Source organism: Epargyreus clarus, unplaced genomic scaffold (assembly GCF_041222505.1).
Source record: "Epargyreus clarus isolate Ecla_fem2 unplaced genomic scaffold, WU_Ecla_fem_2.2 ptg000017l, whole genome shotgun sequence".
Lineage (NCBI taxonomy): Eukaryota > Metazoa > Arthropoda > Insecta > Lepidoptera > Hesperiidae > Epargyreus > Epargyreus clarus.
Genome location: NW_027332225.1, coordinates 6,967,402 through 6,989,627, shown reverse-complemented (window position 1 = coordinate 6,989,627; position 22,226 = coordinate 6,967,402). Strand labels below are relative to the sequence as shown.

At 34.2% G+C, this 22,226-nt stretch overlaps 1 protein-coding gene and 1 long non-coding RNA gene across 3 annotated transcripts in view; one reads left to right on the top strand and one right to left on the bottom strand.

Annotated features, from left to right (window-relative positions):
- LOC140749232 (uncharacterized) overlaps nt 1–22,226 on the bottom strand; it is a 467,169-nt gene that overhangs the window by 40,266 nt on the left and 404,677 nt on the right. The gene's annotated exons all lie outside the window — the stretch shown is intronic.
- Nucleotides 3,286–22,226, top strand: part of LOC140749225 (uncharacterized) — a 65,815-nt gene continuing 46,874 nt past the window's right edge. For both annotated transcript variants that reach the window (XM_073082272.1, XM_073082271.1), the window contains exon 1: nt 3,286–3,427. The gene's annotated coding sequence lies outside the window, so the exon portion shown is untranslated. The remainder of the gene's footprint in view (nt 3,428–22,226) is intronic.

Genomic DNA, 22,226 nt, shown 5'->3' with positions numbered 1-22,226 from the left:
TATGATCATGTATTTATTTACAAGAGAATTTTAGAAATGATATTTCGTATTTGTTTTTTGCAGTCTCATATTTGTTACAAACTAAAAAATATACATACTTATGTATGACACTAGTTCGAAAACTTCGCATTTGTTCTATTCAACACTAAATTAACAAAGGCATTATAGCTATAAGGTAGAAGTCATCATCAACCCATTACTGTCCCACTGCTGGACACGGGTCACAGATCAATGGGTCACGGGCATAATGAGAGAGGTTTGGCCATAGTCTACCGCGCTGGCCAAGTGCGTATTGGTAAATAAAAAAATGCGTATTGGTAGACTTCACATACATTTGAGATTTCTTTTTATAAATCTCTCATGTATGCAGGTTTCCTCACGAAGTTTTCCTTCACCGTTTAACAAGTGATAATTAATTTCTAATAAGCACATAACTTTAAAAAATCAGATGTGCGTGCCTGGGATTTGAACCTCAGACCCCTCGATCGAGGGGCCGAGTTTCTTAACCACTAGGCTATCACAGCTCTTGTAAAAGTAGCTACTTGTTAGTTAAAATTCTCGCCAACGAATAGGTTTGAAATTAACCTTCTTTACATAAGCTGACATTTTGCCAAATATTTGTATAAAGGTCAAAGAAACGATAAAAATTTTAACAAACAATAGATTGTGATATTTGAAAATATAAAGATATTCATTGAAAAATAATTAGTAAAGGTTGTACGATTACAGGGAAATGTTTTAGGTATTTTATGATTTTCAAGTTAAGGCAAGGCATATTTTAATTATATAAATCACTAGTATGGTAAATAATCCCAATCTAAAAGTTCGGAAAAATAAAATAAAATCGGGAATAAATAAATAGGAAAAAACGTATTTTTCCGTTTTCCGGACAAGTAATTGCCGGACAGTACACTAATTAACATTTTAGCTATCTAATAAAAACACCTCTTTAACTCATTTTAACAAATACAAATTTTCAGTGTTTATTCATTTGTATATATTTCACATATACACTTAAAAGTACTAATTTACGTTTTGAGCAAAGTCGAAAAATAAGTGTTTGTCAAAGGCAACTCATTCCCTTTGAGCATTCAGACATCGTCGTCGTCACTACATAGCTCTTTCTATTTACGTAAATTCATACATTTAAGCTAGCTACACAGATTTATATCATACCTACTTTTTACTTTACTTGAAGGCGGTAGAACAATTTGTGGTTCAACTCCGGCGGCACCACCGCCACACCTATTTCTGCCTCATAACAGCAGTGTTAAGCGCTGCTATGTTCTGTTTTGAAGGATGTGGTAAGGGAGACTTTTCGGAAGCTTAGAGCTTAGTCCTCAGGGCTAGCGGCGCATCGGTGGCCGACTCCAGGTAGGAATATCTAATCCTATCTGGGGTTGATTACAGATGGCGGCATTAGCCACTTACCATCAGGTTGACTCCATGTTCATCTGCTACTCCTATATTATAGAAAAAAAGATTGATGCTGTTGTGATGCGGGTTTCATAAAATCAAAAATTATAATAGATCATTGACAGCCTATTCGTTTGATAACAACAAAACAAAACAGAGTTTTATTTTTTTAGTTTTATGTCTTTTTCAGTTTTATTAAAGTTTTATATATTTTATTACGTTTGTCAAAATAGATTAGAGTGTGTTTTAGCAAGGAAGTTGCGCGCGCCAATGTACATACATTATTACAATATGTCAATACATTATTTTGTTGTAGTATTTCCTTTTACCTATTAGTCCTATGCCCAATTACGCTCACAATACATATAAAATAATATAAGCTTACATAAGAAAATAAATGCTTTTTACACTGCTACATTATTAAAAATATGGACCTGTATCTGAACATCTGTGAAAAACACAGAACAAATAAAAAAACAATTATCACGTTATGCATTTTATTTAGTGATAAAAGTACAGTTCAAAATAGATTTTTGGTGTGTCCTACTGAGAGTCCCTCGCGGATTGCTTGGTGACATATGAGTTACGCATTATGCTTTTATCTGTGAGACACGGGTATCTACACTGTTTTCCTTAAATTATACAAATGGGAGATATGTATCTAAAACACTTTATCGTGAAATGTACCATATTTTGGCATCTTTTTTTTTATAATATAGGAGTAGCAGACGAGCATGCCGTCCATCTGATGGTAAATGGCGACTGCCGCCCATGGTCATTCGTAATCAAACCCAGATAGGATTAAATATGAGGTTGACCTGAGGTCGGCCACAGATGCACCGCTATCCCTGAGAACTAAGCTGGAATGCCTCGGAAAAGTATGCCTTCAAACCAGAACACAGCAGGCGTTTAACACTCCTGTTATGAGGCAAAAATAGGTGTGGCAGCGGTGCCGTCAGAGTGGAACCACAAAGATTTCATCCACCTTCGATCTTGTTATAATCTATATATTTATTACATTTGTTGGTTAGTCTCACAATTGTAAAAATTCTGTACGACTTGACCGGTTGAGAAGATCATTCACACAATTATTTTCACTTAAGTGATAGTTCGTAGTTTTCCAAGGATTCGATACATAATATTGTAGTGAAGTTAGAAGCATAATATGGACTAAAACTTATTAAATTTCTAAAGAAAAATAACAAAATCTTCTCAAGTTGTAAATAAACTAAACGACATTTGAACCTCTTATCAATTTTAAACTTAATCACTACACTAAAATACACTAAAAGTATCGATAATATTTAATGGTACGCTATTATCGGAGACGACCTATTTTCTATACATATCATGAAAATAGCGCTATGCCAATTACCTGCTAAGTGGTTACTGGCGTCCATGTGCATCTGTTGCCGATCTCAAAATAACTATAAGAGTCCTACAGAATACCACTTCATATCGGACTCATTTAGAGCGTCTATCTTGGTATTCGTATTTCCACGCAAAGATGGTATAGAACCCACTATAGGTTAACTCCGGCGAAAATAATTCTGCCTAATAACAGCAGTGTTAATTATATATTTAAACTTTCTTCTATGTACATATTTTATGTAAACTCGTATGCGTAGACTTACTACCGGATTATGCGATTGGTTGATGTTTTCTCCAAGTAATTCGTGTAGTAAAAATGAAGGTATTGCTTAGGCATCTCTACACTGCACGTTGCCCAATAAGACATTACTTTGTTAGTGAAAACTATAAGTTGAAGCCCGAAGTCTTAATCGCCAGCGAAATCGCGTTCCATGAATGTCAATTCGTACGCAGTGTAGCTGTCCGCAGATGACGTGCCCGCTCCCGCTCGCTCCCGTCCGGAGTAGACTCAGTACCACGCAGCCTCTGAGCGAGGTAACGCGGCGCGCCTCGACACACGACTTAGTACGGAGTGCAGTGTTAAGTGCACTAGTTGATATGTTGGACACGGAGTTTTGCGTTCTTAACATGTGTTAAAAATGTAAGTATGTATGATGAAATTTTCGTGATATTTTTTTGTGGACTTTAGTTACATTTTATATGGTGCATTTTGTATTTTCGTGCGCAAGTAAGGTTAAATAAGAAATTCGTTGTCGCTCCAGTAAGTTAATTTAAATGTTAATTAAAATGGTACCGTATCGTATAAATAAATGAATTTGTGTGATGTGTAAATTAGATCTAATATCTTGTTTTATATAATGTTTAAGGTTCTAAAAAAAAACGAATTACACATAATTATGATATTTTTTCGTTTACTTCTATTGAAGAAAATATTGTATTAATAAGTAACGAAATATAGGACGGAATTTTCTTGAGAAAGAAATTTATTTATACCATTAAAAAAATAAAGCAGCAAGGAAATATTCTCCATTAAATGTGCAAAATCATACACATTGCGCGTAACAGGAACGAGAAATAGAATATTTTCGGATAAAACTCCGCCACCGTAAAAGGGTCGTTATCATAAAGCTATCGGTAAACGATTATATTTAACCCTCCGCTACCGAATATGAGTTTGGTATCTAATCACAATATCGTATTGACGACAATAGTATTACCCTCATCTGGGACTTACGAGGCATACAAGCCAGAATGGAATAGGCCTTTTGTAACCTACTTCTACCAGTGCGTCTCAAACCATATTGTCACATTTATTACATATAACTAATTTAAGGACTAAATAGATGTGTTTTCGCAGCTATTTTCGTTTTTTTATGAATTTGTGTGATAGGACTCTCATTTCCAGTTCTTGACAGATAATAAGAAACAAACCTTTAAAATTATAAAATAGAAAATATTTTTTCAAAGCCACAAACTTGCTACTCCGTTAGTAATAGTAGTTCAATATTGATCATTCTTAAAGTATAAGCAAGTGTAGGAAAACAAGTTTTAATTATAATAATGGTAACAACTGAGACGGGTGCATAATCAGCTATTTCTACAATGAAACACTAAGGGTAAGACGAATTGATGGAGCTGTGTGTTCAGTTGATAACTTGAGCGTCACGCCTTTTCGCTAATTTTACGTTTCGCAGTAGCGAAGATTTTTTAGTGTGCAGTTTTGTATAACAGTCGTTAATGCAAGCATGGTACGCATAGACATCTTCATGCATTCCAATTCGGTCAAATGAAATAGCCCACTAATACGACTTTAGGCACAACTCTAATTTTGAGCCGGTTGGAGATGATCACTTAGCATCCTCAAAATATTTCCTTATCCTTTATATATTATACTTTTCAGCGAGGATTTGATTGATTCATCCATAATTACAAGACGTATTAAAGATAGCTTACAATAAAAATGCTTAATTTCTTAACTTTGTAATAAAAATAAGGATAAATCTCTTAAATATATCTCTCCCTTTCTCTCACTTTATTATAATTATCTTCATATCTCTCTCGATACAAATCTTCAGGGACATAACAGGCGTCCTTGTTAAACCGCAATCAGAATTCCTGTCAATCTGCCAAGGATTTCATTTAGGCCTTCCATTTTTGTTCAATTGAAATGTTCTTCAGGATAAAAACATTTCAAACTTGTATTCTTGCGACATTTAAAAAAACGGTTTATTAAGATTAAAACTACACCTTAGCATAAAAATAAAAAAGTCCTAAATTGCGGTAAAACCCACGGCACCGTCGGCACACCTGTTTCTGCTAAATATAACCGAAATTAAGCACTACTGTGTTCTGATTTGAGGAGTGTTACAAGGGAGACATAATTATCCGAGGCGTTCTAGCTTAGTCGTAAGGGGTAGTAGCGCACTTACCATCTGATGGATTGCTTGCTCGGTTGCTACTCTTGTACTTATAGTATACATTTTATTATGTATTGTATTATATTGTATTGTATATCTCATATAGTATACAAAATTCTGTAACTTTTAAAATAAATTGTAGGTTCAATGAAATCCTAAAATCTATATTTCCGATAAAGTCTGTAGCAGAAAAGATATATTATTTCGAGGCCATTTCCTTGTAGTAGAAACGTATTACGTATTCTTTGAGAAAGATTTGATAGAATTTAAAATTGTTTTGCTCGCATGCGGCAAAATGTTTGTTTCTGCTATGCATAAGCTTAAACTATGTATGACTGTAGAAATATACGAAATGTGGAAGACCGCTCGGAACTACTCTTTTCAACATGATATGAGGTAAAGTACTCGTACCAAATTCAAAAACTTGTGAAATTCAACTATAGTTCTTCAAATCACAATAGTTACCATGCCAGTCTCCCATATAAAAATTAATTGGGTTATTTGCTCTGGGTCTGAATATTCTAAGTTTTACCTACCAAAGATCGTTTGACAATACGTAAAACTTTAGATAGATTGACAATTAATAACGGACATTAGTATGTAGGGAAAGCATTACGCATACACAATTTGATAGAGAGCACGGTATGTTTATCAGCATACCATATGCATAAGGTGTTTTCTTCCTTGTCCAGACTCAATGTTCAATTAATGATAATTAACAATCTAAATGTTAATACCCTTCCGTTTTGGGTAATCCAAGTAAAACATTTGTTTTAACTACTCGCGTAGCACAAAGGCTCTTGGTTCGATGGTCCACTAAACATACATGTATTTATGGACATAATACATAACGTCTGTGTGCTATAAGTTTATTCTAAGAGGTTATGTTTTTATTTCCTTCAGGAGTGCGATGAAATATGTCACCATTATTTTTCACCGTATCGGCCTAGCCGTCTACGGGTAAATTAGAAAAATGATGAGCTCCTATATCATATTTCTTATTTATTCCCACTTTTTATGTTCCCTACCTTTTTTATGACTTTTACTTTCATTTTATGGATAAGATGAACCGTTAGTACGTTATAGTTTTTATTAGATACTTTTAGATATTTATTAGGGGTAATATGAGTTTAAAGTGATTTTTTACGAAAAAAAATAAACGTTTATTGTCAATAAATTAGCTTTAGTAAGCGACTATCCAAACTAAAAATGCTTTTAATACTCTAAATATTCATTTTATGTTATCCAACAACGATGCAACGTTCTATGTTATTACCAAATATTTCTAATAGATGAGTTTATTAATACACTAGTCGTATGAAAATAGGCGTTTTTTGCTAAAGCTCAGGGTTTGAACCCCATACATGTACATATATTTATTTATATTCAAATTATTCATTAAAAATAATTCTCACTTCTTTTAATTATGAAGGGAAGGGAAGGAAAGGGAGTTTATTAATACACTAGTGGTATGAAAATAGGCGTTTTACGCTAATAATCAGGGTTTGAACCCCATGCATGGACATACGAGTATATTTATTTACATTCAAATTATTCATTTAAAATAAATTCTCACTTCTTTTAATGATGAAGGGAAATTTCGTGTAGAATCCCGAATAGATGTAAAAGTTACCTAAGTTTGTTAAGATATAGACGTAATAGTCGATTTCAACAGTCGTAGCCCCACACTAGGACTCACTGTATTTTGTGTGCCATGTATACATACATAGACAAATACACGAACACCCAAACCCAGAACAGAGTTCAAAATTTATTAATATATCTGACTGGAAATCAGACCCGAAAATCCTCTGTGCGTCAAACCGGTCTGTTGACCGCACCGCCAAACGGGTCGTCATATGCGAAGATATGAGAAGTTAAACAAAATGCAATTAGTCAGTTCCATGGTAATTGTCCATACCTTCTCGTTTCTCATTCTGAGGAGGAATCCAAGCCCAGTAAACACATTGACTATGATTGAATAACGTTATACAATCCCCGGTAAACGTGCAAAAAATTAAGAAAAACTAATTATACGACGTTTAACGTGTTACTAAGTTCAAAATATTACTTCCTAATTGCTAAATTACATCTAATGACCCCCCAGTTCATCAAGTGGGGTGAAAATGCTCCTTTTGCGAAGTTTTTCTTCATAACGACGGTAAATTGGGCTAATTACGAACCCGGGCTGCGCCAAAACTCAGCTAAAGTGCTCAAAAGCTCAGTCTTCGTCATATTTGTGGACAAAAATATTGGCACAAAGCCCACTGGGCCACACATGACTTGTAAAAAGTACTCAAAATTAAGTAAGTGGCAACTTAACGTTAGGTTTTCATATAAAATTTTCAAAAAAGTAGTAGATTTTGATTAAAATTGTAAGTGTTCTCTCACTTCGTTTTTTTTTCACTTTCTTCTTTCAAAATTCATAATATTTAATTTAATAAATTGCGCCATTTATGTCACAAAATGTCATTTTATGACACAAAGTGGAACTTAGCCCATTAACTGCAGTACAATGCTCGTTTGTTACTTCTATAACATAATCATACTCGAGTTAGAAGTGGATAAAAATTATAAATTAAAAGCAGATTTTAATATGTAACTACTTTTTATGACGAATTTGCGGGTTATGAAAAAAATATAAATGACTTCTGTCGTTAGCATATCATCCCATTTAATACGAACCCGTTTTATTCCATTAACTATACGAGCATTTGTTGTAAAGAGTTATATGTTGTTAAATTCAATTATTTAAATAACTAAATGTTAAAACTAAAAGCATGTCGCAGCTAAAACCGTTTCACATTAGAACCGAAACTTTTCTCCTCCATTCGTTGTACAAACTATTAAAACTATACATTTCCAAAGTGGAAACTGTAAAATTCGTAAACAGATGCGGTCGCAAGCTGCCTACAGTGTGGCAAATTTAAATTTTATGGATTTCGGGGACGCGGGAGAGAACGCGCTTCTCAAAACTACATATTCAGCATCAGACTGCGGCTTTTCGATTTTTCATCAGCTTATTTTTGAAGCTTTTAATACATAAATTTTAATGTATTTTGCGAAGCTTACCCATGATTTGGCGTTTGTCGAGCTTGTGTTGAAATCAAATTTTACAATAATATTACGGTGATAGTTATTTTGAGTTTGAAGTGAATAGTTAATGATATCACAAGGACTGTTTTCTGAAATAAGGCCATTGTTTAAGTACTCATTAAAATAGGGACTCATTTCAATACTGAACAAACTTCACGTAGGTAATTTAGCGGTTTTTGAAGAACCGAACTCAAAAGTATACAATATACATATTCTATTAACATTAAAATAATTAATTAATTAGTATAAACTTTGTTAAAATGAACTTAGTTTCAAATTTTGTTAAAAAGTTTTATTTGGACAATTAAAACATACGTGACAAACGACGTTTAATAATAAAAGTACTTTGCTATCATTAACTTTGCGAAAGTAATTAGCTTACACCGAAGCAAATTTTGCTTGCCATCACCTTGAAACTTTATATTCTTGAATAAGGTTGTCTATACAATTACTTCGTACGCGGTCCTTTGCGAATACCAGATTGTTATCACCTAAAAACTTTGAACGAACAATTTTGTTAGTCGTATTTCGATATCCTATTTCGAGATTTTCGTTTATAAATATCATTACGTTATCGTTAAAATTGATTGTAATCTTGTATGTGGGAATAAATATCATTGCTAAGTTTTTAATATCAATTATAAAAATTGTCTTGACTGACTGACGGATTCATCACCGCAGAGCCTGAACTACTGAAGTTATTAGCGTGAAATTTGGACAATAGGTTTACTTCATGATGTAGGGTACCCGTAATAAATGTTTTTTGATATTATACCTCTAAATGGGGTTATATATAGCTGTTGAAAGTTTGTGTGAAAACCAGATAACTTGAAGCAAGCTCTATGAAACATAGTATATGACATTCTCATGAATTATGAAGTTAAAACACTTCTATCATTTATTTTTTCAATTCAAAATAGGTTTTCTACAGAGCACTTTTTGAATGTCAATACACTTCACAAGGTAGCTTAAAAGTTAAATAAAACTGATATTAAAAATCATGTCAGAGCAAGAGGGTGTAGTGTAAAAAAAACTTTCTGCAATAGAAAGCTTCATTTATATTAAACAGTCATTATTCAAATTCTTGTAATAATTGAATATTGTCTACTTATATTACGTCAAAATAATTAATTAGGCTAGTTCAGCAATGGAGGCGATGAACTTTGGCTAGGTTGTATAAAAGGTTTGTAAATAAATCATTTTCATAATGAGCTTTATATTTTAAGCGGATAATTACCTTCACCTTTAGTTAAGAAAGTGAGGTAAAGCAGAGCTTAGAAGAACAGATTATCACAAATGATGGCATAATAATTATGATAACTAAGCTCCTTTGTTGTTTTAACTTTCCAACCCGCATTTAATATTTAAATTTTCTTTTAGTTTAAATTTATAACTAGTATTACTACGGATTATTTTAAAACAAAAAAAATGCTGCTTAAAAAGTCCTTTGTCACTTCTACAATTTAGTTGAATACATAGACACCTCATGTCCAAATTCGTCTAGGCGTTAGGGCTACGGTATCCTCTGCCTGTCGTAAGAGGCTACTTAAAGGAGCTTTCGGGGTTGCGGGCGGCAAGAGTGGGAGCTTGAACCGCCCGGCTAGCGACCGGGAAGGACGGCGGTATGTGTGGTCGCATACCGTCGTGCACACCAGACGGTGTAGCGAGCGCAAGCTCACCTGGATGGGGCCCGACGGGGCATCGCGCTAAGAGGACTCCGGTTGCGTTCCGTTCAAGATCCCGGAGTCCTCTACGCAGCGCTGAGGACGGCCACCTGGGTGGGTTTAAAACGGCCACCGGGGGGCGGTAAAAGTCCCACATAACCCCGTGTCGCTCCCACGGCACCGGGTACCTTTTGAAAGTTTCCCCCTCGTTAACCAAAAAAATGCGTTTGCGCTAAAGTACGTGTCAAAGAATGAACACATGTGTATACATACTTAGTTATTACTCCCCTACCGCAGTAGTGTAAAAATGCAGCTGAAAAAATATATTACGATTAAATAATTCATATATAAATAATTTTGTAATGTCCCTATTTAAGCGGTTATATTTTTTTAAATAACATTTTTTAAAATAACGAACCGCAGTAAAACACATCAAATTAAAATAAATATTTCAATATGTTAAAGAGACGCTGATAATACTTAAATGTGTTTAGGTATATCAAACTTTAAAAATAAATATTTCATTATGATAAGTAAATGATAATGATAATACTGAAATTGTTGCAGATTTCTTCATATCGTCTTCTTACATACTAAACACAAAGTTGTTATTTTTATAACTTGAACGGTAACCCTTCAAGTCATAAAAATATCAACTTTGTGTTTCTGTATTTCTACACTCAGCTTCTCCGACAAAATAAATTACTAATGTATAGCTTAAATAGGCAATTATGATATTTAATCATTTAATTAAGGTTCATGAGCATTAATAACAAAAAACGGAATGGAAAATCTGATTCCTTCTGTTATGACTGTTATGAGTAAGTACTTCTACACTTGATTCACGAATGTTCATAATTCATTCAAATTCAATTATTCCTTCCTCTTAATGTGATGTCCCAAGAAAACCATATAACTCTCAACTCTTTGCTCCCCAGCTATTTACCTGTTGAATAACTTTCTTATTGTGTAAGTAATGTTACCTTTTGAGTAAAAATGTTAAACATTTTTGTGAATAAATTCTTTATGTTTTCGCCGCGTTTTGTGTCACCGAAAAGCGACGCTAAATCAACATTTCATGGAGAAAAGATTTTAATTTGTGCGTTTTTACCTTTGTATAAACTTCCCTTTTGCGCTGATGCTGTATTTATACCAAATGTTTTGAGATGTATACGTGTAGGGTGGAATGTACTTTGTACGCATGTATCATTTGTAAAAGCGAGTCGTCTTCGACCCATTTCTTTCCCACTGCTGGGCACGGGTGTCCTCTCGGAGTGAGAGGGATTTAAGTCCTAGTCTACCGCTCCGATGCATTTAAGATTTTTTTTAAGGATTCTCAGGCATATAGATTTCCTTGTGGTGTTTTCCTTCATAGCACATGACTTTGAAAAATCAGATTTTCTTGCCTGGGGTTTTAATGTCCGATTGAGAGCCTGAGTTTCACAACTAACTGTTTGTAAAATCGAGACATTAATGGAAAGCTTCTGAGCTTATGTTTGATTTGAGTTTATTGCTATATGTATATGTTTTAAAAGCTATTATTCTATATGTATTTTCTAAGCTTCTGAGCTTACGTTAGGTTTGAGTTTATTTCTATATACGATTTCAGATTCATTAATTTAAATATTTTTTCTAAATAAAAGTAAAAAAAATAAGTCAGGTCTCTTAAATCCTTATTGAAAATAAGCTTTTACAACAAGTATAACAATTAATTTTGACGGACACTAAAATAACTTAATAATTACACCTCTTGAACAACAACTGTAACGTCATCCGAGAATTCATAAACAGTTACATCCTCTATTAGTAAAATGTATTATCGAAAAACAACTTTAAATAGTTCAATAGCTTCGTTTTACAAATTTGTATTAATGATTCCAAGTAAATCTAGGTTATCCAATTAAATTTGATACCGGCATGTCATCAAAAGAAACAGGTCACAGTTTATTATTAAGGCACATCATTATTATTACTATGTTGATTCAAGATTTATTCATGTAAAGGTGATTTGTATATCAGGTCTTAATGGGTGAACTTGTTAAAGTTTGTGAGAAACAACAAAAATATCAAATCAATTTATTTTATGATTACTTTAAAATGCGCTGATATTGGCCTTTTTAACTGACTTCCCAAAGAAGAGAGAGAGTTATCTATTCGACGGGTGTGTATTTTTTCGCTCATATTGGACACGCTGTTTACGTTGTTTTTCAACGAAATACATTGAGCGACGAATTTATAACTATGTACTAAACCAACATTTATTTGAATTATTTTTACCTTGTACTGACGTAATAGAAATCGGTTGTGTTTTTTGTTATTTTTTTTTATGTTCCACGCAATGCTTGTCTTTTCCAAGTAAGATAAATCTGAAGCATGCCTCTAAAACGTGTATGCTCTTGAATTGCGGTAAGACATATCCGGAGGCTGCGATGACCTTTCCTTAGGATTACTTTTTTTTTTTTTTTGTTGACGAGGGGGAAACCTTCAAAAGGTACCCGACACCATGGGAGTGACGCCGGGTTACGTGGGATTTTTACCGCACTAAAACCCCCCCGGTGGCCGTCCTCAGCGTTTGGTGGAAACCTCCGGGATCTCCAACGGAACACAACCGGAGTCCTACTAACGCGATGCCCTTCTATCGGGCTCTGCCCTGGGGGAGCAATTTACGCTCCTCTCACATCCCCTGGTGATTACAGCGATATGCGACCACACAAACCGCTGTCCTTCCCGAGGTCGCTTGCTGGACGGTTTGAGCTCCCACTCTTGCCGCCCGCAACCCCGATTCCTTAGGATTACTAGTCCTTTGTTCCACTTCTTTTAATTTTTTTAAAATTTATGATTCGAATGAAATTTAATATTTAATAATTTTAATAACATTGAAGTTGATCATAGCTCAAGTCTTAAGAATACTGGTTAATAGAGCAATTTTACAATCTGTATTATACGTAAAATATACGGAAGTGTTAGAAGGTGGTAGAACCCATTCTGGTACGACTTCGGCGGTACCACCACCACACCTATTTCTACCTTATAACAGCAGTGTTAGGCGCTGCTGTGTTCCGGTTTGAAGGGTGTGGTAAGGGAGACAGACTTTTCCGAGGCGTTCCAGCTTAGTCCTCAGGGGTAGCAGCGCATCTGTGGCCGACCTCAGGTAGGAATATTTAATCCTATCTGGGGTAGATTACAGATGTCCATGGGCGGCAGTAGCCACTTACCATCAGGTGGACTGTATGCTCGTCTGCTACTTATAATTAACTAACTATATTATAAAAAAAAGTGTTTGATCAAAACAAACCTAATTAGTATGATTTAATAATCCGTACAAATAATAAAAAAGAAAGACCGCTTGATAACGTAAACTATGTTTACATAAAATTACGTTGCGGCTTTTTCAAATTAATTTCATTCAACACGTTATGATCTAGCTAAAAGGTATATTTGCTCGCAACCACAGCCCGCTGAAGTTCATCAAACATGAATAAATTAAATATTTATCCATCCGTACGTACAATTAGTGAGGGCTTCCAAGGAAAATGGTGTGTTATTTTTGTTTCTACCCACCTAACATCGCTATTTGAATTTAGTCTAAAGTGCTAAACGCGAAATTCAAATTTTGTTTTTGTGAATAATTCTTATTTATAATCGATTTTAGTAAAAAAATTGAAAATTAATGTATCGGAAATGGAATTAAAGGGTAATAAGTATTTTAATAAACTATTTTATCTTATCTTTTTTCAATTATAAACAAAATCTATTAATTATTTAAAAACAATAGTGTGACGTTATTGCGAATCCAATGCAAAGCAAATAAAAACCCGAATTAGTCACAATCATACACACGAAATATAATTGTATTTGTAAATAAAATTTTATTTCAGTTTAAAAGTAAATTTAAGCTAACTGGACGGCAAACGCGCACAAAACAAATTACCTCAATTATAATTTCAGAATACATTCACGGTTATTTAGTTCCGCGATATCAAAGTTTTGTGACAAAGAGACAATGTATGTTAAACTGCGTTTCAGTTTCGACTATTTTATTTAAATATCAATTACTAGAAAGTTAATAAAAAAATTGGTGCAATATATGTATATCTTATATTTGCATGAATTAAATTCTGAAGCTAATGTAGCGTGAAATTTTATATCCAGATAATTAATATAAAGCAATGTGCAAGTGAAAATTATCTATTTTTAATTTAAATGTATGAAACGTAACCTTTCATTTTTGTGAATGTGAATGTAGCGAAAATTCACCTGGCAAATTCAAATATAAATCATTATAAATGGCTATCCGCATTGGAGTGGCACGGTGGAGTAATCTCAGGCCACCCTCACTATTCAGATCTCTGTCATTTGTGGAATTATGTCATTGATTTATAATATTGAAGTAAAAATGAGTATTAAGTGTACCTATTGGTAATTGGTGATAATAAATTCCACATTAGTAGATGTTCTAGTAGAAACTCTACTAATATGAATTTTTCAGGTGAAAATAATCGTAGATGCGTTGCCACTTCTACGAACTAAGATAAATGCCACACTTACAACTCGCATGCAACTTGTACTGGTTCGGTTAGTACAAATATAATGCAAATCGATCCACTACCGTCCTACCCGCACGCCGTCCACACTAAGAGTGACGTACCAGATCAACTGACAATTACTCGATGTCGCCAGATGCGTACCAATACCGCACGCCATACCAGTACTCGTACTAGTACTCGTATCTATGTTTAGTGTCTAATTATGAGCGTACTTACTAATACACTACACAACTTACCCTTCTAATAAATAATTGCTTTGTGCTAGTTTTATCTCACATAAAAATATACATTCTTCCTAGAAAAATGCACAATTATAATAAGCAACACAAATGTGACAGTGTTGCCCTCAAAATCAAACAGCACAATGCTCAAATGTAAACCGGTTAAGTCAACTATCGGATGCAAATATATCATAAGCGTTAAATCAAGCCCGCTGCTAAATGGCTCTATTAGCGGCTTCTAATCTGAATTATTGGCAGCACGCTTCATCGTTTTCCAAACATTATGGTGTGCTTCGTTGAGCTACGAGTATGTAGTACAAAATGGTGCGTGACGTTGAGTAACAAGTCCAACCTAGAGGACAGAGTGAGGTGGACTCTAGACGTATCGCAATTTCAGAAAAAAACAGCCAAGTTATATGACGATTAGCACGAGCCACTACTAGCACGTGAAACGGGCGGTCTCCCAGGGTTAGTAGGATTTTAGGGTAACAGTCCACCGCGATAGGAAAGTGCGAACTGGTAGGCTGACAGAGGCCGCATTTTAACCACTAGGCTACCACTTTATTCCTTAATTGCATGGTGGTAAGTATTCCAGTCAAAACATTATAAATTACTATATTCATAATAATCTTTATACGTAATTGGAATTTCTCGCCGTTCGTTCTTTACTTGACATCTTGACTACTGCTTCAAATACCGAAAGAATATGAACTACTATTGTTAAACGGACAAATTAGGTGCAATGAATCCTTATATTTCAATTAATATAACATACTGTTATGTTGTTAGACAATGTCGTTTATGTAATCGAGTTCCCCTTAGATAAAAAAATTCTTTATATGTTATGTCACATGTAATTATCATAACACGCCACATGTGCGAGACAGGAGCATGTTTATGCATTCATCTAAAAGTTAAAAGATAGTATAAACTGTTGTGAAATATTAGCATAATTATGAATCTTCTACAATTAACCGTAGAGAAAAACGTAGAGTAATGAACTCTACGTTCCAACTTAATTCTCAGGAAAACGCTTTTAACAATTTTAGTAATTAGCTTGTAAAATTAATGAAAATATTTTAAAAAGAAGCTAAGTACATTATGGATTAATAAAAGCCCTTGAGATCAAAAGTACAAAGCAACAGAATCCACTATTCATTGTTAAAACCTGTAATTACTTAACCGGGCTTTGTACTTTATTTTGAGAACAATCTTTTAAAGTTTGAGCAAAAAAGATCATTGCAGAAGCTTTGTCCGTCATAGCTACTTTTCTAATTAATTTACCTACTCTATAGAGTGCGATGTTCGGAATGCAATGAACGGCTGGTTTTGCTCCGGATTTTCTTTTGAACAAAGTTAAAAACTCTATGTTACTTTGCATGCTTGCAAGTGGAAAATTTGTTTCTATATTTCGTTATTTCTCATTGGACTTCACTGTTTTACTTTGATATATATTCACGTTAATTAATTAATGTTAAGAAATACACGACGGGATGAAAAGAAGTATAATATATCAGTGTTTGAGATTCCATTTCGCGACTCCTTTCAGTTTGTGCTTCCTGGCATATATAACTAATTATATGTAAACATATGTAAATAAAAAAATATTACGGGTGAACAACCCTTATCACTTAGGGGTATGAAAAATAGATAGTAGCCGATTTTCATACCTACTGACAGACAGAATATGCATAAGTATAAAATTTGGTGAAAATCGGTAAAGCCGTTTTGGTGGGGTACGATTACTAACATTGTGACACGAGAATTTTATATATAAGATTTAAAAAAAAAATAAGGTATTTATTAGTTCAAAGAAAATATTCAAAGTGCATTAAATTTATTAAATTTATTTTAACGTAACAATGTTGTGCTCATATTGGTATATTATCTAGGCAAGTAACTCGAGCGCTCAAGGGATAGAATAAGATATTCTTGGAACTAAGTAGATACAAGAGAGTTAGCGCGTGATGTATGACCGTATAAGTTACTCTGTTTTCCTCGAAGGAGTAGTCAATTCACACACACCAACAACGGAATCTGGATAATATTTTTTATTGAATAAACGTTACAAACATATGTCATCGGCAATAAGCATCGACGGTTGTTGGGACTAAACCGCCACTTTGTAGACTTTTTAGGTTTTTCTTGATACCTCTTGCATCATAGCCCTATTACATTCTTAACTGCATATATATTCTTTATCAAATTAAAAATGATTAACGTCATAATATTCATTGATAGGTAGTCAAATGTAGATTGGTAGATTTTACATTTACAATGCAAAAAAACGGCATTCATTAAATTATTTGAGGTCGGATTTAGCTTCATCAACATTTAGCAAGCTTAGATACAAAAAAATCTAAATTTGGATATGAACTCGAAAAAGAACTGACAAAACTGTCTTAAAATAGGAAAAGTATATAAATGTATTCAATTGAACTCACCTACTGCTATTCTATTCTTTACTGTTGCAAATGTCAAACAATTAATAAACAATTCGTTTTCCATAATTTTCATTGTATTATTGTTACGTATTGGACTAGCATTTTGTTCACTGACAATTACAGACATAACGAGAGCGCTCAAGGGATTGATAGAATGGCCTCGAATCGAAGTTAAATGTCTGGCCTACTGTGGTCTACGTAGATTAGAGATTTATTTATAGACCTTGTTAAGATCGCTTGAATTTGTCTGGTACATTTCATCGCCTATTTAGATTCCCTAAGGGATTAAATTTTCATAAATACTTTATTAGTGCTCATCTTTAAAGCATGAGAAAATTTAGTGGATTTGGCTGTAGACCCATTGGTTCATTTAGGAACATTGTTTGTCAGCAAATCAGTTACAGATTGATTAAGTTAAATGACAAAAATAAGAGAATTAGGGATGTCTAAGACGTAGTTTCATCCATATTTCATAATTGTACATATTCATACACCATATTTTTTATTCGAACCTTACTTCCACCTTTTAAATCTATAAATTACAAGTTTATTAAATGATATTCGTACACCAGTAATACTAGATGGTACTATAATTATGTTTAAGAAATAAGAACTATTTAAGACAGCTTTGTTTTTGCTTCTTATACTTGGTGTCTTAGGAAAAGTAGTCACTTAATCAGTATCTCTAGCAACTCCAGAGCTCAAGGGATTGAATTAGATGCTCTCGGAGTTAAGCGAGCGGCCGAGAGCGGTCTAGTTAGCGGCTGATATATGACCCTAGTTAAGATGTCTTGACTTGAATCCCATTGAAGTGAAGCTTGAGTAAGCGTGCATTCTCGTGATATTACCTAAGGACTATCTAAGCGCTTATAATTAAACTTTAACTTTAACTATAGTAAATTGCTTTGATATTTGTAGGAACACAAATTTATATTAACGCATCATCATTCGTAAAGGATATTATAAGATTCGTTTGTATTTGTCTAAAAACTTTTTGACATTTCTGAATTTAACAGTTTAACATAAATTACATCGTGAGAAAATCTGGATGGCCTGAGAGTTCTTGGAATATCTTTCTATGAAATGAAATATTCTTTGAAAATTAAGGGTGTTTGAAATCACCAATTCAGCTTAGTGGTAGACAATAGCCTAACCACTATCATTGTGAAAAGATACAACAGTGATAATGATAGACATTGATTTTTATCTATGTTAAACTCAATTTTCATTCTTAAAACGACATACTAGAACCAATTAAAATTTACATTTCCATTATCGCTATAATAAATTGAACTTAATCGACAATAACACCGAGGTACTAAAATCGCATATTAATTTCCGGGCCTCCATCTTACGAACCAATTTCACAATAAATTATAGTTGAGGTATGATCGTCGTATAACCTTAAATAAGATATCGAGGCAGTCATAGCCTATAGAAACGATGTCAGTTAACGACGTTATGCGGGCGCGCTGAGCTTAGGTTGATCGGGAGATCCCGTGGCAAGTAGGTCAAGCCATCTATTTCCAATACAGTCTTGCGGTTTTCGAGTAAGATAGCCAAACTTGGGAAAACTTCGTCAACTCGCCTATAGCTTATCAGAGCAAAGGAAATTTCGCTCAGAATTTGCAGTTAATGGCCATTTGATTCCGGATAGTCCGCCAGTTGAACATCGTAGTTTGATGCGGATTTAAAGATTAAATGCGACTGATACTTTAATTTCAGGTAAAATTGTTTTTTTTTAATAAGATTAAAGTAGAAAACGAATTTATCGATCTAATGTGACATTTTGAAGGTGGTAGAACCCTTTGTGGTTCGACTCCGGCGGCACCACCGCCACACCTATTTCTACCTAATAACAGCAGTGTTAGGCGCTGCTGTATTCCGGTTTGAAGGGTGTGGTAAGGGAGATAGACTTTTCCGAGGCGTTCCAGCTTAGTCCTCAGGGGTAGCGGCGCATCTGTGGCCGACCTCAGGTAGGAATATCTAATCCTATCTGGGGTTGATTACAGATGTCCATGGGCGGCAGTAGCCACTTACCATCAGGTGGTCTGCATGCTCGTCTGCTACTCTCATATTATAAAAAAAAAGACTTACATGGACATTTCACATTATCAATACCATATAGAATTGGAGTTCTAACCTAAATCGATGTTTAGTATCTTTAGATAAACATTACGATAGGTCTTAAACATAGATTAGTAAAGATAACTCACTCGTAACAAGAAAATGTAATCAATTTTGACAATAGAATTCGTGTTTGAAAAATATTAAAAAAAATAGTTTTTAGATCATTTACGAATGAAACGATATTTCTCCGCACTTTTTCTTCGATTTCGTGTCTTCGCACCACTTAACTGCGCATGTCGGCATTGTTCCGCGTAAATTACACTATGACAGCCATGAAATGGCTGACAGAATTGTCAGCCGTTTAAGCCATTTAATGGATTTCTTCAATTACAAGGTGGTGAGATATCTATACTTATCTAAGGTCTTAAATAAAAGATATCAAAAACCTAAAAGCAACCGATATCGTAGTATATACCTTTAACATAATTTACGATGAGAACGATTATCATCAAGGGGGGATCTTTAAGTTCGGTTCTTCAAATGACTTTTCTGTATAATTACTTTTTACATATTTATGCTTTCATTCAATCATTCATATAAAGTCCCTAGATTATTTGAAAAACGTTGTACTTAACGTTGTTTATGACAATGTCATAGAAACAGCTTCAATCACTGCCACACTCTCATATCTTCTGATTGGACACACTAGACATAATTAGTTGATGCATAACATATTTTTTTAATTAAAGTTATCTACCTAACCTAAAAACAACGTAGTATACGAACTTTAACATAATTGACGATGAAAACGATGGTAATCCATGCAAGGGGTATGTACCTAAGTTGGGTTCTAACAGCTTTTTACGTTGTTATGCTTTCAACTCTTTCATTTAATGATTTTCCTACGATTATTTCAAAGGTTATGTACCTACATTGTTATAAAAATAGTACACATACATTCAAATCCCTTCAATAACACGAAATCTGATTTTCGTCAGACTAGTTCATCTCGTGACAAAGTGAGAAATTCAGTTTCCGTCAATAAAAGAACTGGCGGCATGATAGTGGCCGCTTTGTTTAGTATGCCAAAGTCATCGGCAGATGAGACCTTTGACGTGAAATGAATAAAAGTGTGGAGGTCGCCCCTCACTCGATTGTCGAAGGCCGTTTTATATTGCAGCTTCAATCACTGCGACACTCTCATAACTTTTGATTGGATACACTAGACATAATTGATGCATAATATAGTTTTTTACTTAAAGTTATCTACCTACCCTAAAAACAACGTAGTATACGTACTTTAACATAATTGATGATGAAAACGATGGTAATCTATGCAAGGGATATGTACCTAAGTTGGGTTCTAACAGCTTTTTATGTTGCTATGCTTTCAACTCTTTCATTTAATGATTTTCCTACGATTATTTCAAAGGTTATGTACCTACATTGTTATAAAAATAGTACACATACATTCAAATCCCTTCAATAACACGAAATCTGATTTTCGTCAGACTAGTTCATCTCGTGACAAAGTGAGAAATTCAGTTTCCATCAATAAAAGAACTGGCGGCATGATAGTGGCCGCTTTGTTTAGTATGCCAAAGTCATCGGCAGATGAGACCTTTGACGTGAAATGAATAAAAGTGTGGAGGTCGCCCCTCACTCGATTGTCGAAGGCCGTTTTATATTGCAGCTTCGTGAATCACTGCGACACTCGGATATCTTTTGATTGGAAACACTAGATACTGTAAAGGTTGTAAGATTTCGGGGTTAAGGGCTTTTTATACTACCGCGAAGATTTGTGTTACGATAGCGATACCTAGATTTAGTGCTGTAAATAGCGCGGAATAAGTGCACCTTTCCATTTAATCTATGTAAGGGCACATTTCTTTAATGTAACATGGGCATCATCATCCAATAGTGACTGTCGCTGTGTTCTACTTTATAGATAGGATATAAAGTATTATAAAGCATTCCAACATAGTCGTTGAGGCAGTCAATTTTTAATCATGGTTATAATTTCACAAAATTTCTATTGATTTACGTTTCCTCATCCGTTCTATATGAGTATTTGTAGCCCCTTTACAAGGAATTAGAATGTGGTAGAACCCCTTGTGGTTCGCCACACCTATTTCTGCCTAATAACAGCAGTGTTAGGCGCTGCTGTGTTCCGTTTTGAAGGGTGTGGTAAGGAGACATACTTTCTGAGGCGTACCAGCTTAGTCCTCAGGGGTACCGGCGCATCTGTGGTCGAGCTCAGATAGGAATATTTAATCCTATCTGGGGTTGATTACAGATGTCCATGGGCGGCAGTCCACTTACCATCAGGTGGACTTCATGCTCGTCTGCTGTCCTATATTATAAAAAAAAATAATGGCCTGAAAAATCGTTTGATATTTTTACTGCATACTTTTACAACATAATAGGCGAGTTTGGCTTAGCCATGTGGGTAGGAATATAGTTCGCTTCACGGGATATTATTTACGCATTGTAGTTCCGAACAAAATGTTATATATAAAAATGGAGAGCTTTATGATACCTCCTATATATGATACTGTGTTTTAGAAACTGTTTGTTTTTATTAAGCCCAATAACCCTACGTGAGCATAACGTTATTTACAAAATATGTCCCTCTGAATAAGGTTAAACAATTTCTAATATACTTTGACAACTCCAAGTTTTGCGATATAGAACTTAGTAATTACTGTAAATGGAATAAATTGAACTTTAAGTGGCCCTTTCGGGTGCAAATAATATTTAAAACAAAATGTTTTGCGGAAATTTCCTTTGAAAGTTTTGTTGGCGTTGATTGAACAAAATCAAAAGTTTTAATTGAACGTACTCGTAAGTGACATAATTAATTGCCGATTAACATTTATTGTTTCGAATATGTTTTACAATTGCGTGATTAATATTAAACTGTAAGACTTTGCACTTATATTAACATTATTTTAGGAATAAAATTTGTCTAAAGTAGGTA